At 40.6% G+C, this 18,270-nt stretch overlaps 1 protein-coding gene across 4 annotated transcripts in view; it reads right to left on the bottom strand.

Moving 5' to 3' along the window:
• LOC105479857 (tudor domain containing 15) overlaps positions 1-18,270 on the bottom strand; it is a 72,398-nt gene that overhangs the window by 18,941 nt on the left and 35,187 nt on the right. For 3 of the 4 annotated variants that reach the window (XM_011738179.3, XM_011738183.3, XM_011738181.3), the window contains one exon: positions 4,552-4,664. The gene's annotated coding sequence lies outside the window, so the exon portion shown is untranslated. Of the gene's footprint in view, positions 1-4,551; positions 4,665-9,598; positions 11,835-18,270 lie in introns of those variants that run through there. The other variant, XM_011738180.3, reaches the window with a different exon arrangement.

Here is an 18,270-nt window from a genome sequence, read left to right as displayed (position 1 = left end):
ATCTGCTTCTACATTCAATGTGTTGCAATAGGCTATTCTGGGTGAAGGATGTGAAGAAAATCTAGCTATACAGACACATAGCTGGAGAAGGGAGGAGAACATTAAAAGCTTTTTCATATAACTGAAGACATTCTTCTTTGATATGCACAACAACTCAATGAGAAGTAGTTTCTTCAAAGTTAGTTTACAGTGTGGAATATAAAATCATAAGGGAACTTTTTGTATTGTTAACTTAAAAATCTACTGGCCTACCTATCTTGTACTTTGAAATATTTAAATATGCATGATTTTATAAGATATCACATGGATTAATTTGAAAATATTGGTTAGATGTACAGATCTTCCATATGTGGACATACTACACTACCCAACATTCCCAAATAAAACTGACGGGTATCACCAGCAATCTCATCAGAAAAGTCATCAAATTTGGGGATACCATCAAACTCAGAATGGCAGACATAACTTTCCTGACTTTTCTAATTTTTGCTTTAAAACTTGGATTTTATCATTGACAAATACTGTCAGTTGTTTTCCTCCAAGTGAGGAGCTTGCTTCAATGTGCCAAGTACCCAAATCTGACTCAGTTTGCCACACTGGTTTGCAGCTCAAATCGTTACATCAAATGCTTTTCCTAGAGTCGATCTGCACAGTTCAGTATCAACAGATGTGCTTTTATGAGTACCTCCCATTTCATCACATGGAATATTAAAAAGACATATTTTCAAGGATCATGCTTCAATATCATTCATTTTTACTGCTAGATCAAGGACATTTTAAAGTGAAACTGCCACCTTTTTTATTGCAAGTGTTTGGTAGTAAATAATAAAATGACTACCAATAGTTTGGTGCCATTGCCTTGATTCACAGCAAGGTGCCAGCAGTTTTACCCACCATTGCTTTTGCACCATGAGTGTCAACATTAACACACTGAAAAAGGTAAACATTGACAAGATGCCAAGTTTATTCATGGGGAAATAATAATATTTTCAAAAAATGGTCCTGAAAAAAAATGGATACCCACATGCAAAAGAATGAAGTCAGACCCTGACCTCACACAATATACACGAGATGTTCTCAGACTTACGATGGTTTGACTTAAGATTTTTCAGCTTTACAGGGAATTTTTGGGGACATAACCCCATAGAAATCTAAGAGCTCCTTGCAACTTAAAAAGGAGGTACAGTTTCTACTGAATGTGTATTGCTTCCACACTATCGTGAAATTGAAAATCCTAAATTGAACCACGGTAAGTCAGGGACCATCTCTTTTGTTGCCAGCATTAAATGCATCTTCAACTTACAGTATTTTCAATTTAAAATGAGTTTATCAAGATGTAATCTCAGCTGGGCGCGGTGGCTCACGCCTGTAATCCCAGCACTTTGGGAGGCCGAGACGGGCGGATCACAAGGTCAGGAGATCAAGACCATGCTGGCTAACAAGGTGAAACCCCATCTCTACTAAAAATACAAAAAATTAGCTGGGCGCAGTGGAGGGTGCCTGTAGTCCCAGCTACTTGGAAGGCTGAGAGGCAGGAGGCAGGAGAATGGCGTGAACCCAGGAGGCGGAGCTTGCAGTGAGTTGAGATCACACCATTGCACTCCAACCTGGGCGAAAGAGCGAGCAAGACTCCGTCTCAAAAAAAAAAAAAAAAAAAAAGATGTAATCTCATTGTAAGTTGAGGAGCATCTGCACAAAAAGCTACTGAAAATGGATAAAAAACCTACGGATAAGAACTAAAGCTATCCATCCCTTAAAAAAATTGAAATAAATCTTCATGACTATTATGATTTAAATGTTTGCCCCCCCCAAAACTCACATTGCAACTTAATTACTGAGATGTGGGACATTTGATAGGGGTGAATAGGTCAGGAGTGTACTATCCTTATGAATGAATTAATCCATTCATGGGTTAACGGGTTATCAGGGAGTGGGATTGGTGGCTTTATAAGAGGAGGAAGAAAGACTTGAACTAGCATGCTCACCCCCTGTCCATGTGATGCCCTGTACCACCTCAGGACCTGCAGAATCTCCACTAGCAAGAAGGCTCTCACCAGATAGGGCCCCTTGACCTTGGACTTCTCAGCCTCCATAATTGTAAGAAATAAATTCCTTTTCTGTATATATTACCCAGTTACAGGTATTGCTATAAGGAACAGAAAACATATCAAGACAATAACCTAATTAGGCAATGGCTTCTTAAATATGGTTCCAAAAGCACAAGTGACAAAAGATTAAAACAAAGATCAATTGAATCATCAAAGTTTAAAAAAAACCTGTGCTCCAAAGGACCCATCAGAAAAGTGAAAAGTCAACCCCCCAAATGGCAGAAAATATCTGCAAATCATCTATCTGATAAGGGGCTTGATGCACAATATATGCAAAGACCTCAAACTTAGCAATGGAAAGACAATCCAATCTAAACACAGGCAAAGGATATGACTACGTATTTCTTCAGAAAAGATACACAAAAGCCCAATAAGCATATAAAAAGATAGTCAAATCATCGGTCACTAGGAAAATGCAAACTACAATGAAATGCCACTTCAGACACACTAGGATGACTTGTGTTTTAAAAAATGAACAATTACAAGTGTTAGCAAGAATGTAGAGAAATGAGAACCCTCCTGCAATCTGCATCTGTAAAATGGTGCAGCCATTCTCAAAAAGTTTGGTGATTCCTCAGAAACTTAAACAGCAATTCCATTACTAGATATAGATCAAAGAAAACTGAAAACACACATCCACACAAATATTTGGACAGGACCAATTCTCAGTAGCATTATTCCTAACAACTAAAAGTGAAAACTACCCAAATTTCATCAACTGTTGAAGGAGAAACACAATGCGATAAATACAAAAATTAGCGGGGCATGGTAACGTGCACCTCTGGTCCCAGCTACTTAGGAGGCTAAGGTGGGAGGATGGCTTGACCCTGGGGGACAGAGGTTGCAGTGAGCCGAGATCCTGCCACTGCACTCCAGTCTGGTTGACAGAGCAAGACTCTTGTCAAAAAAATAAATAAATAATAATAACATTTTTTAAGAAAACACTTATTTTCCCATGGATTATATTAAGTGACAGTAATTTTTCCTTCTTTCTGATTTTTTCATTTCGAATTTTTCTATAAATGGCCATACATTTCTTCTCTAACAGTCAAGAAAAAAACACTGAAACAAAATTCTTTTCAAAATGCCATAAAGTTAAAAGAAAATTTAGAAAAACATTTAAAATATTTTAGGATAAGGTGGACAATCTTAAAAAAGATAGAAACCCAAAAACCATAAAAGGAATGAAGAACACAGTTAGGTACATATATGCTAAAACTGCTATACAGAAAAGACAATCGGCCGGGCGCGGTGGCTCTTGCCTGTTATCCCAGTACTTTGGGAGGCCGAGGCCGGCGAGATCAGGAGATTGAGACCAACCTGGCTAACACGGTGACCCCGTCTCTACTAAAAATACAAAAAATTAACCGGGCGTGGTGGAGGGCGCCTGTAGTACTGGCTACTCGGGAGGCTGAGGCAGGAGAATGGCATGAACCCAGGAGGCAGAGTTTGCAGTGAGCCGAGATCGTGCCACTGTACTCCAGCCTGGGCAACAGAGCGAGACTCTGTCTCAAAAAAAAAAAAAAAAAAAAAAAAGAATAGCATATGAATAGACACATGACAGATTTTAAAAAAAAAAAACTGTAACATGGAATATAAATATAAAGCATCCTTAACATAGAAATATGTTCCATATCACTGGTATGGGGAAAAGAAAAATGAAAATTCCTCTTCCATGTACTGTGTTAGGAAAAACAACTGAATGATTATATCCAGAACAAATGAAGAAGATGTGGAGAATGAAAGTTCATAGATTCCAGGTAAGAGAATAAATTCTTTTTTTTTTTTTTTTTTTTTTTGAGACGGTGAGTCTCGCTCTGTCGCCCAGGCTGGAGTGCAGTGGCCGGATCTCAGCTCAGTGCAAGCTCCGCCTCCCGGGTTCCCGCCATTCTCCCGCCTCAGCCTCCCGGGTAGCTGGGACGACAGGTGCCCGCCACCTCGCCCGGCTAGTTTTTTGTATTTTTTTAGTAGAGACGGGGTTTCTCTCCTGACTTCGTGATCCGCTCGTCTCGGCCTCCCAAAGTGCTGGGATTACAGGCTTGAGCCACGGCGCTCGGCCCGAGAATAAATTCTTATAATATTTTTGTCATGTAAACTTATAGCACCATTAATCTTAAAATCCTCACATCTTTTGATACCAAGATTACTCTTGGTAATCTATCCTTATGAATATAAGAATATACACTGAAAGATGTTTATTGAAACACTTACAAAATTAAAACTATAAAACACTGCTAAGAGAAATTAAAGATGATGTAAATTAATTTTAAGGTATCAATTCTTCCCAAAGTCACCTACAGAACTGACATAATCCCAATCAAAATCCTGGAATGCATTTTGGTAGAAATTCAAACTTTTACGGAAATGCAAAGGAACAGAATGGTCTAAATCGGTTATAAATAAATAAACTGAAAAAGATTAAAGTTTGAGAACTTATGCTTACCTGAGTTTAAGACTAATTATAAAGTTACAGCACTCAGGACACTGTGGTACTGGTGTAGTACTGGTGTGGAAATATAATTCACTGGAACAGATCATAGAATCCAGAATTAAGACCTAGATAAAGTCAATAAAAGATAAAACGATTTCAACCAAGGTGCCAGCAATTCGACAAATGATGCTTTAACAGTTAGATAGCCAAAAGCTTAAAAGAGGGAAAAAAAACTGACCATATGCAAAAATTTATTCTAAATGGAATATAAACCCACATATAAGAACTAAATGTATAAAACTTCTCAGAAAAAAATAGAAAATCGAAGGTAACTTGACTTGGCAAAGATGTCTTAAATAGGACACAAGAAAATTCAAACTACTAAAGAGGGAAAAAAATCAATACATCAGTTTATCAAAATTAAAATATTTTGCTCTTCTAAAGACACAATAAAAAAACTAAAGGCAAGCCAGAGAGTGAGAAAATACAAAACATATAACCTAGAACCTGTGTCTAAAATATATAAAGAACTTTTACAACTCAATAGTAAAAAAAAAAAAAAAAAAAAAAAAAAAAAAATCCAATTTAAAAATAGGTAAAAGATTTAGCAGCCACTTTACCAAAGAGGATTTATGGATGGAAAATTAGCATTTGAAAAAGATGCTTAATATCATTGTCACTAAGAAAATGCAAATTAAATCACACTAAGATAACACTTCACATCTGCTAGAATGGCTGAAATTAAAGGGCAACCATACCAAACATTGGTGAGGGTATAGTGTAACTGGAAAGGTCACAGACTGCAGAAGGAATTGTAAAATGGTACAAACACTTGGAGAACAGTTTGGAAGTTTCTTTAAAAGTTGAATATATACCATATACCTTCCACATGACCCAGGCAATCCACTTCCGCGCATTTACTCAAGATAAATGAAAATATATGTCCATGCAAAAACTTGTAGGAGACTGTTCACAGCAAGTCTACTTGTAACAGCCAAAAACAAAACAACCCAAATGTTTGTCAACACAATAAACAATGGAACCATAGAATAGTCGTACCGCACAAAATGGAAACTATCCAACAATAAAAAGGAATGCTGTAATCCCAGCACTTTGGGAGGCCAAGGCAGGCGGATCACTAGAGGTCGGGAGTTCGAGATCAGCCTGACCAACATGGAGAAACCCCGTCTCTACTAAAAATACAAAAGTAGCCAGATGTGGTGACGCATGCCTGTAATCCCAGTTACTTGGAGGCTGAAGCAGGAGAATCCCTTGAACCCAGGAGATGGAGGCTGCGGTGAGACGAGGTCTTGCCATTGCACTCCAGCCTGGGCAACAAGACGGAAACTGCGTCTCAAAGAAAGAAAGAAAAAAAAAAGGAATGAAGCACTGATACTCATAAAAACATGGATGATTCTCAAAACAATTATGCTGAAACACAGAGGCAGAATATACAATTTATGAATCCATTTGTATAAAATCCTAGAAAATGCCAATTAATCTACAGTAACAGAAAAATCAATGATTGACTTGGGTAAGGGGAGCGCAGGTTGGAGTGGGACCAAAGGAAACTTTTGAAGGTGATGGATGTGCTTATGATGTCGTTTATAGTGGTTTCATAGAGGATACATGTGTCAAATGTCAAATTGTACAATTCAAATATGTGGTTTGTTATATCTCAGATATACTTCACTAAAGCTATAAGACACACACACATACACACACATGCACAGGCACACATGCACAAGCTAAATGTTCATTAATGGAGGAAAAGAATAATTCATAGAGGACCTATTTTAATATTTGTAATTATTAATAAAAAATTTCTATTCGCTCTGATCAATAGGTCTTAAGAATCCTGTTCAATTTGGAAGGAGGTCAGAGTAATATAAAAAAGATATTAAAATGATATCTTACATGTATACATGATTATGTGTTCATATACAAATAGAGGAAAGTGTGACGGGTACATATCAAACAAATAAATCAGGAGATGGAACTGGAAAAAGAGTTCTAGGGGGTAAAAGGGTATTCACTTGACCCTCTGTTTTAGCTGACATGCTGTAAAGAGCTTATATTTCTTGTTAATTTCAAAAGGTTAGAAAAATTGAATGCATACCAAAGTGGTACAACAATTAAGTGATTCATCAAAGATAAATTTCGTTAGAAAAGCACCTCCATACCTTAACTCTCTTTATGTCTTTTGGTCTACACTAACACACTCTCACACACACACACACGCACGCAACAACTCACACACAACTCGGCATTAGGATCTCTCACACTCACACACACACCCTAGCATTAGGATCTCTTCCTAACACAATCCTAGCATATCTCACACACTCACACACACCCTGGCTTAGAATCTAATTCACACACACACCATGGCATTACGATCTCTTTCTCACACATACACTGGCATTAGGATTGTTCTCTCTCACACACACACACCCTAGAATTAGGATTTCTCTCACACACTCACACACAACCTGGCATTGGGATCTCTCCCTCACACACACATCCTAAAATTAGGATTTCTCTCACAGACACACACACCCTAACGTTAGGATTTCTCACACACACACACACACACACCCCCTGACATTAGGGTCTCTCTCACACACACACGCTGACATTAGGATCTCTCAGTCACACTCACACACCCTGATATTAGGATCTCTCACACTCACACACCCTGGCATTAAGGTCTCCCTCACACACACACACACACACACACACCCTGGCATTAAGGTCTCCCTCACACACACACACACACACCCTGGCATTAAGGTCTCCCTCACACACACACACACACCCTGGCATTAAGGTCTCCCTCACACACACATACACACACACAACCTGGCATTAAGGTCTCCCTCACACACACACACACACACACACCTTGGCATTAAGGTCTCCCTCACACACACACACACCCTGGCATTAAGGTCTCCCTCACACACACATACACACACACACCCTGGCATTAAGGTCTCCCTCACACACACATACACACACACACCCTGGCATTAAGGTCTCCCTCACACACACACACACACACACACACACCCTGGCATTAAGGTCTCCCTCACACACACACACACCCCCTGGCATTAAGGTCTCCCACACACACACACACACACCCCCCCTGGCATTAAGGTCTCCCTCACACACACACACACCCCCTGGCATTAAGGTCTCCCTCACACACACACACACACACACCCTGGCATTAAGGTCTCCCTCACACACACACACACACACACCTTGGCATTAAGGTCTCCCTCACACACACACACACCCTGGCATTAAGGTCTCCCTCACACACACATACACACACACACCCTGGCATTAAGGTCTCCCTCACACACACATACACACACACACCCTGGCATTAAGGTCTCCCTCACACACACACACACACACACACACACCCTGGCATTAAGGTCTCCCTCACACACACACACCCCCTGGCATTAAGGTCTCCCACACACACACACACACACCCCCTGGCATTAAGGTCTCCCTCACACACACACACACCCCCTGGCATTAAGGTCTCCCTCACACACACACACACACACACCCTGGCATTAAGGTCTCCCTCACACACACACACTGACATTAGGATCTTTCAGTCACACTCACACACCCTGATATTAGGATCTCTCACACTCACACACCCTGGCATTAAGGTCTCCCTCACACACACACACACACACACCCTGGCATTAAGGTCTCCCTCACACACACACACACACCTTGGCATTAAGGTCTCCCTCACACACACACACACCCTGGCATTAAGGTCTCCCTCACACACACACACACACACACACCCTGGCATTAAGGTCTCCCTCACACACACACACACACACACACACACACATACATTAGGATTTCTCTCACACACACCCTGGCATTAGGGTCTTTCTCACACACACACCCTGACATTAGGATTTCTCACACTCACACACTCTGATATTAGGATCTCTCAGTCACACTCACACACCCTGACATTAGGGTCTTTTTCTCACACACACCCTGACATTAGGATCTCTCAGTTACACTCACACATCCTGACATTAGGATTTCTCACACTCACACACCCTGGCATTAAGGTCTCCCTCACACACACACCCTGACATCAGGATTTCTCTCACAGTCACACACTCCCCGGCATTAGGATCTCTCACACTCACACACACCCTGGCATTAGGATTTATCTCACACTCACACACACCCTGGCATTAGGATTTATCTCACACTCACACACACCCTGGCATTAGGATTTATCTCACACTCACACACACCCTGGCATTAGGGTCTCTCACACACACACCCTGACGTTAGGATTTCTCTCACACTCACACACTTCCCGGCATGAGGATCTCTCACACTCACACACCCTGGCATTAGGGTTTCTCACACACACACACGCACCCTCGCATTAGGATCACTCGATCACACTCATATACCCTGGCATTAGGGTCTAACACACACACACCCTGACATGAGGGTTTCTCACACACACACACCCTGGCATTAGGGTTTCTCACACACACACACCCTGGCATTAGGGTTTCTCACACACACACACCCTGGCATTAGGATCACTCTGTCACACTCACACACCCTAGCATTAGGGTCTCTCACTCACACACACACACCCTGAAATTAGGATCTCTCTGTCACACTAATACACCCTGACATTAGGGTTTCTCTCACATTCACACACCCTGGCATTAGGATCACTGTGTCACACACACCCTGGCATTAGGTTCTCTCTCACACTCACACACAGCTTGACACTAGGATCAGCCATCACTGACCCCGTATGCTGGGTGCTCCCCTCTCTGATAACTGCATTTTTCGAGGAAGGGCTCTGCTCCCAGGTGGGAGAGCTGAGTCTGAGCCGCCGCCGCCATTAGAGGTAGGGAGAACAGAGGCAGCCGAGGATCCCACCAGACTTCAGCTCCCAGCCCGCCCCTGGGAGGCCAAAGCCCCTGTGGGTCAGAGGAGAAAAGTGGGGAAGTACCATGGAAATCAATAGTACCTGGAGCAAGCTAACCATACATAAGCCGAGCTGGGGTTTACCAAAAATCTCTGCGGCGGGTCAGGCCTATCTTCCCGGAGCTGGAAAAATACCGCTAGGGCCCAAGATGGCCGGAAACTCGGGCCCTGTACCCACCCCCTCGTAATCCCGCAGCGGCCCCAGGGAGCATGTGCGGGCTTGAAGGCCGAGTGCGGCAGGGGAGGCCTGCAGCTGCGCAAAGCGTCCCGCCTGACGCTGTCCCTGCCTTCCTGAGGGCAGAGGTTGTATGCGGCCCGGTAAGGGTAGTGCCCACTGGGAGTTCTTGAAGCTGGTATTAGGCTCCAGGTGGGCAGCCTTACAGCCTTGTCTCTCAGGGACAGGCCATGGAGAGACTCTGGACGGGCTAATGTGGTGGACAGGATGTAGCCTTGTCATATGGGTGTGACACATTGGGGTGGTATCACCCCACTTCCTGGCTGTCCAAGGCTTGGAGATCATGCAGACACATCTATCTTGCAACTACCAGGATAGAAACTCAGGAGTCCCCAGTGAATTAGTGAAAAGAATGTCTATTTATTGAGCACCAGTTAATCAGATATTTATTTAAGTTATTGCATTTAATTCTATTTGTCTATTTTGGAGACTCTTGAATTGGGTCCGTGGATTCGATGGTATTAAAGTATATAATGTTAATTTCCTGACCCCCGTGGGTATGTTAGGGTTATGTAGGGAAAAGTCCTTGTTTATAGGAAATAGACAAAGTAGTGGGGGTTATTGGGCATAATGCCTGTAGTTTACTTTCAAATGGGGAGGTGACATGTTCTTTCTACTCTTCTTGCAACTGTTCTGTAAATCTGTAATTTTAAAATAAAAACTTTATTTGAAAAATTACACTAGTCTCATAAAATGAGCCACACAACTCTATTTTTTTGTGTTCGGCAGCAATTTATATGACATTATATATAGGAAGAACAGAAAGTAACTGTCCCTTGAAAAATTAGAAACTCAACTATATTAAGTCATCTGGGTAGGTATTTTGGGGGAGGCAAAATCCCAGCACTTTGGGAGGCCAAGGTGGGTGGATCACCTGAGGTCAGGAGTTCAAGACCAGCCTGGCTAAAGTGGTGAAACCCTGTTGATGAAACCTTGTAAAGTGGTGAAACCCTGTAAAATACAAGAATTACCCAGGTGTGGTGGCACACACTTGTAATCCTAGCTACTTAGGAGGGTGAGGCAGGAGAATCGCTTGAACCCAGGAGGTGGAGGGTGCAATGAGCCGATATCACGCCACTGCACTCCAGCCTGAGTGACAGAGCGAGACTCCGTCTCAAAACAAACAAACAAAAAAGTCTTCATTGCCTATATTTATTATTGTTTGTTACCCTGAAGTGTAAATTCCCCTGAAACACTGAACAAATAAGCAGCTGTTTAAAATAGTAGCATCGTGAAGCCTTCCTTTGTAGGGCCATTGTGTCTTTTTCTATATTATTCAAATTTATGTGAGACATAAAGCACAGCAGTAGAAATGGAGTATTTTGGTGCATGTAGGGCTGTTGATAATTAGACACAACGTGGAGTTGACCATGAGTAGAGTTGCCAGATTTAGCAAGTAAAAATACAGAAACCCAGTTAAATTTGAATTGCAGATAAATAACAATTTTTTAGTATGAGTATGTTCCAGATATACTAAAACACTGAAAAATTATTAGCTTCTGAAATTCAAATTTAATGGGTCATTGTATATTTTATCTGGAAACTCTAGAAAACATAAGGACATTGTTTTCTTCCATCTCTTCAACATTTTTAAACAATACAATGTACCCAAGGGAAAGTTCTGTTAGAGCAAATCCAAAAATGTAAGTAAGAAGTCTTAAGGTACTTAAAACTCGAAATAAAGAGGTACTTTATTTCATTGAGGCTGCACACTCAAACTCCAAGGTTTTGTAGAAATGAACTCATTATAAAATTGAAACTTCATTGATCTGGCTGGGCACAGTGGCTCACGCCTGCAATCCCAGCACTTTCGGAGGCCAAGGTGGGCAGATCACTTAAAGTCAGGAGTTTGAGACCAGCCTGGCCAACATGGCAAAACCCCATGTCTACTAAAACACAAAAATACAAAAATTAGCAGGGCATGGTGGTGCACGCCTGTAATCTCAGCTACTCGGGAGTTTGGGGCACAAGAATTGCTTGAACACAGGATGCAGAGGTTGCAGTGAGCCGAGATCACACCACTGCACTCCAGCCTGGGTGACAGAGCAAGATTCTGTCAAAAAAAAAAAACCTTCATTGACCTGTACACTGAAGATGTGTGCACTTTGTATATATTTATGTTATACCTCATTGAAAAAAGAGTTTTGAAAAAGTGTCTTAAAATTAACAGTATGTTTTCTGAGTATATGTGTTAAATAAGGCATATCTAAGTGAAATAATAACACATATAATTTTTTTAGAGTCTTTTTGTTAAGCTTCCCAGCAACTACGATTGTAGACAATTCTAATGGCTAAGTAGAAAATCATTTTTCAAGTCAGGTAGTCTCTAATTGTAGTGCTTTATTTTTTTAAAAAAAGATTGAGGAATCTAGGCAAGTACCCAATTATCAGTAAATTAATCATCAGTCATTACAGATAGGAGAGCATTAGGGGTATGAGAGCAAAATGTTTAAGAACCACTAAGTTATACATTCTCTTGGTAACCTGAACTTTTCCCCTTATTTATCATAATCTATAAATACATGCCTATTGATATGATTATTTGATGTGTGTTTCTCCAACATCAAGTCTCATGGAAATAATACTAAGCATATTGTTTATCCACAGTGAATCTAAGTCAAAGATTGAATAAGCAAGTGGATTACTGTGCAAGTGGTATTTGCAGTCCTAGGAGTAGTTGAGATCATGCAGAAACAGATAAACAGAGAAGAGGATGGAACGCTGGAAAACAGCAAAAGATAAACAACTCCTTTTAGTACAAAAACCATCATTTGCGCAACTTTTTCCCTTTTTCCCTTTTCCTTTCCTGCTTTGTCCCTAGAGAGCATAGTGTTTTACACACAGAAACAATTTCAATGTTAAAATAAACTTTCTTCCCCAAAGGTGGTCTAAGACACAGAATACGTAATTACTGTTATGAGTGTTCTTTTCAGGGAGATAGTTACCTTAGAAGACTGCACCTTGTTGTCTTCACTGTCTTGTAGAAGAAACAGATGTGAAATACACAAGATATAGGTAGTCCCATAGCCCCTTCAAAGAAGTTACGAGTGATCTTTCCTCCTAGCCTGACATCAAAAAGTTAATTTTTTTGCTATCACTCAGTTTAATAAATCATCTCTGAGTGCATCATACACAATCATGTCACATGTTCTAGTCATCGGTAAGAATGTTTTCCTTCTAGTTCCCATTTCCTCTAATATGCTAAGATCAAGTCCATTTTTTCTGTGTTTCTTCCACTCACTTTATAAAACTTTAGCTATAAATAAATTAATATTGATGACTTGCTCAGATAGTCCCTATCTAGTTGGACTTGGTTTTCTATCTTGTCAGTTTTGTATGTGCCACTGGGAGGCAGCATGAACTTGCCTACTGATAATCTGTCTTGATGCCTGTACATCTGCAGTCATCCTGTTACTTTTTAAAGAAAGATGTCTTTTTTATTTAAGATGTAATTAAATCTCACCTTTTTTAAAAATAATACTCAGTGATAATGGGACGTGGGGAAGCAGAGATCATCATAGGCTTGTGTTAGAATGTTAATTAGGGCAATTTGAAAATTACTTATCTGAAACCTTAAAATTGTTTATGTCCTTTGCTCTGGCATTCCCCTTCCCCACACTTACTCTCCCCTTCCCAGCAATTTCTCTTTATGAAATTATTGAGATTGTGAGCAACGACTTAGCTACAGGGACATTCAGTACAGCATGCTCATACAAACATCAACTAGAAACAATATAAATGTCCAACAAGAACAAATTCTGGTCATATAATAGATAGCTCTGCGGCTGATAAAAATGATATTATTGAAATTTTTCTGAAAATGTGGTATACATATTACCATATATGGTCTACAAAACCATTGTAAGTGGGACATGAAAAGGAAGCATGTCTCCCTTTCACTGTATCTCTTATCTGGTCCCAGAAACAGTGTTCCGGCTGTGTGGCCTCCCTCCTAGACAGGCAGGAGGCTATGGCTTCCCATACACACCCAGGCTCTTCTCTTCCCCAGCCTCCTCTAGGACTTCCTTGTCCTATTCCCTCTCCAAGGCCCAGGCTTCATCCCACTCCCTTTATTATTTTTTTTTTAAATAAAGAAAGCTGTAAAACAATGTCATCTCCATCTGAAGACAACAACAAATCCAAATAATCATTAATTTATTTGTTAGATTTCTCAGCAATATTTTGGAGCTTTTATTATAAAGGTTTTGCACATTTTGACAAGCTTTTTCTTTTTCTTTTCTGAGACAGGGGCTCACTCTGTCACCTGGAGTGCAGTGGTATGATCATGGCTCACTGTAACCTTGACCTCCTGGGTTCAAGTGATCCTCCCACCTCAGCCTCCCAAGCAGCAAGGACTACAGTCACGTGCCACCACACCTGGTTAATTTTTAATATTTTTTTTTAAGAGATGGGGGTCTAGCTATGTTGCCCAGGCTGGTCTCAAACTCCTGGGCTCAAGAGATCCTTCTGCCTCCACCTCCCAAAGTGCAGGGATTACAGGGATGAGCCACCGTGCCTAGCCTCCAATCCCTTTCCTTCCCACACAGCTCTTTCTGGTTCCCCAGCACAGCCCTCCAGGTGGTCTGGCAGCCAGTCAGCTCCACCCTCATTGCCCTCAAGCTCCTTTTCTTAGTATTTCCTGAAACCCCCAGCTCTGCCCCTTCCCCTAAGCTCCTGTCTACCTTCTTGTCCTGTTACGTGATTGCCATATCCCTTAGAGAAAACCTGTCCTAATTGCTTTTTTTTTTTTTTTTGGAGACGGAGTTTTGCTCTTTGTTGCCCAGGCTGGAGTGCAGTGTAGCGATCTCGGCTCACTGCAACCTCTGCCTACCGGGTTCAAGAGACACTTGTGCTTCAGCCTCCCCAATAGCTGGGATCACAGGCGCCCACCACCACACCCAGCTAATTTTTGTATTTTTAGTAGAGACAGGGTTTCACCATGTTGGTCAGGCTAGTCTCAAACTCCTGACCTCAGGGGATCCGCCTGCCTTGGCCTCCCAAAGTGCTGGGATTACAGGCGTGAGCCACCTCGCCGGCCCCTCCTCACTCCTCTCCTCCTGCCTCCCTTTTGTCCCTGGAAGTCCCCAGTTTCTTCTGTATGCCATTGCTCCACCCTTAGCTTCAGCACTCCCTTCCCCAAGCCTACAAAATAGACTTCTTTTATCTATTCTGGCCCTTTTATTTTCTACTCCTATTTCTTCTTTATAGCCCTCCTTACTTCTAACCAAAGCTTCTTTGCCATTTAATATGTTTTGCAAGTAGAGCTTCCCCAAATATCTTGTTTAAGAAATAATCATAAACATCATCTAGATATATTCCCAACTCAGTAGTGAGGATAAAGTGTTTACCTTTTCATAACAATAGTCACAAATATGTGGCAGTCAATTTCTTTCTGTAAATGTATAGGAGCTAGTTAAATTCCTAGTTCAGAATGTATAAAATTGGTGAATTTCCCAAGGAGAAATTAAAAAGTAGTTAATATTTCCTATGAGTTCTATGATTTAGAGAATAGTTGGGAAATGAGAAATAAGATAAAATACAAGTAAATGTTTTTCTAAGTTCATTTAAATTCGATCCTAAATCTCACTTGAAATTCATTGTGATCTTTGTGGAGAAGAATTCTTTTAGAAATTGGAAATTAAACTGTAAAAAATAATATATGTTGTTGGTTCATGGTTCATGTGTATTAGAGCAATATAATGTCTCTTATCAAGAATTGCCTTTAGTATGGAACATCATTTATTAATGTCATCCAGTCATGGGTCACATTATTACTGATGAAACAGAAAAGCAAGTCCCTTACATGCTATTCTCAAAGTCTTCTAAAAGTGTTAAGGTAAATTGAATAAAATCTACATTTTATGTATTTGAAATATAGCAATGAGTAGCCAAAAAGATATACATAAGCGTCTGGCAAATATGTGGAAAAAAAAGTTTTTAGTAATATGGATACACGTCAACTTTGGCCACATATCATTACCTTAAGTCTCGCAAGAAGAATTTTGAACATTTTTATCTACCATTGTCAAAGATTGACTAGTTCTATATACCTTAACTTTCTAGATTTCTGAACCTTATTTCTTTAAAACACAAACCTTTATTTTAAGCATTTCAGCTAGAATTTCTGTAAAATTGATTATATTTTATACACATCCTGTCTTCTTAAATGCTCACACCTGTAATCCCAGCACTTTGGGAGGCTGAGACGGGCGGATCACGAGGTCAAGAGATCAAGACCATCCTGGCCAACATGGTGAAACCCTGTCTCTACTAAAAATACAAAAATTAGCTTGGCGTGGTGGTGTGTGCCTATAGTCCCAGCTACTCAGGAGTCTGAGGCAGGAGAACCACTTGAACCCGGGAGGCGGAGGTTGCAGTAAGCTGAGATCGCTCCACTGTACTCCAGCCTGGGCGACAGAGCAAGTCTCCGTCTCAAAAACAAAACAAAAAAAAAAAACAGTTTAACTTTTACTGGATAGTTCAAGGTCTTCATTGTGATTTTCTATTATGGTACAATGGAGGCCAAGGAAGGAACTGCTAACCCCATGCTCAGCGGCCTGAGGAAGTAACAAATGTTCTTATGTCTGCTTTTTATTGTTTTGTTATCATAACAGTAAAAAACACCATCTGCATCTAACTGCTTTCTCTACTATTGAGAAACACTACTCCGTGGGTCTCTTCAATGCCTAGATGTCTTAGTGGGTTATGCCAAGGATGCAAGGCCCTGACCACTCTTTATCTAGAATATTTCTCATGGCCATTTCCAGTGAGCAGCGTTGAGAAATGCTGTAAGCTCTCCTTTCAGCCACGGCTGCTGTCAGTGGTACATTTTCTAGGGTCCACATTTGTCTCCCACGACACAACCCATGTTTGTGCAAGCATAGGTCTAGGACCACCTAAGCTGCCCTGCGGAACTGGTGCTCCAGAAACCAATGCAACCAAGTTTGCGCTCCAGCTACTGCTTTCACTGTGGGTAATTGTTTTTGACTCTAACTCAGGAGGTCTTCTATCTTCTGTCAGCATCCATGACATTGTGGCAAGCTGACTTGTTAGCTTGCAACAGAGTAAAATCTCAGACCCCTCACAGTTCTTGTAAGCTACCTTTCAATGTGTTGCTTAATTTATGCTTTAGCACACATGTATTAATTATGTATGCCTCTAGAAATATGTAAGATCCAAGGGGAATATAAAGTGGACAATAGTTGGAGCCTCCCTTAAGAAGCTTTCCCTGGTGAGGAATGCAGACACTCAAACAGATTTTGTAACAAAACATGATTGATATTAAAGTCATGGAGATGGGAACCAGAAGGTCAGGGATAACTTTCTGGAGGAGGAAACAATTAAGTCTTTAAGGATGAGGACTTGACCAGGCAGAGACAAAGGACATAGAGGAATGTTAGAATAATATAAACCAAGGAGAAACACCATATAAAATGTACACACTAATTTTGAGATGCCTCTTGATATCAGAAGGGTTAAAATGCGAAGGAAAAGAGTCTCTTAGAATTAAGCAATTAGCATAATTTAAAATAATTGCTGGTGACACATCTGTGAAATAACATATAATTAAGTGTCTATTTCTCAAAAAACAGGAATACTATTTAAACAAATTGAATCATTATCTAGAACTAAAACTCTTGGTGATGTCAACATACTTTAGAGGAAGAGGAGCATAGATAAGCATGAAGTTAAAGTCTCTTACAAGAATTATCTTACTTGGTGTGATGAAGCTATGTATTATTAACTGGACATTATAAGAAAATATAAGTATAAATAGGTTTATTTAAAATGTAAAGTTACAAACCCTATGGGCAAAAAAAGTTAAAATTCAGCTATATGTGACTTGCAAAATATACACTAAGAAAACACCATATGCAAGATTGAAAACGAAAGGATAAAAAGTATATACCATATGTACCCATTATCTATTGCCACGATAATCCTGTATAACAAAAACCACATGAAAAGTAAACATTTATGTGATGCCCACATCTGTAGGTTAGATGGGGTCATCTGATGGGTTATCAATGGATTAGCTTTGCTCTCTCATGTATTTGGGGGTGTGGCTAGCTGGTTCAGCTCTTCCTCACATTTCTCTCATCATACAGCAGGCTAGCGTGGGCTTGTACACATGGCAGTAGCCAGGTTCCAAGAGACAGTAGGAGTAAGTGCACAGTCCTTTTAAGGGACAGGCTCAGAACTGGCACATCATCATTCCAGAAAATTCTATTGGCTAAAGTAAATCACACGACCAGCCCAGATTCAAGGAGCAGGGAAACAAACTCCTATACTTAATGGTAAAAATCTGCAGGTGATCTGCAAAATGTGTGGATACAGGGAAGAATAAAGAATTAGAGATGTTTTTGAAGTTAATCTTCTACACCATGCAAATTCTAATGGCGATAAAGTGGGTTTAGCCATGTTAATATCAGCCAAAAACAAAAAGATGATAATGGAACAGTCCTTTACTCTGACCACCA

This window comes from Macaca nemestrina, chromosome 13 (assembly GCF_043159975.1).
Source record: "Macaca nemestrina isolate mMacNem1 chromosome 13, mMacNem.hap1, whole genome shotgun sequence".
Taxonomy (NCBI): Eukaryota; Metazoa; Chordata; class Mammalia; order Primates; family Cercopithecidae; genus Macaca; species Macaca nemestrina.
This window is presented reverse-complemented; position numbering and strand designations above follow the sequence as displayed.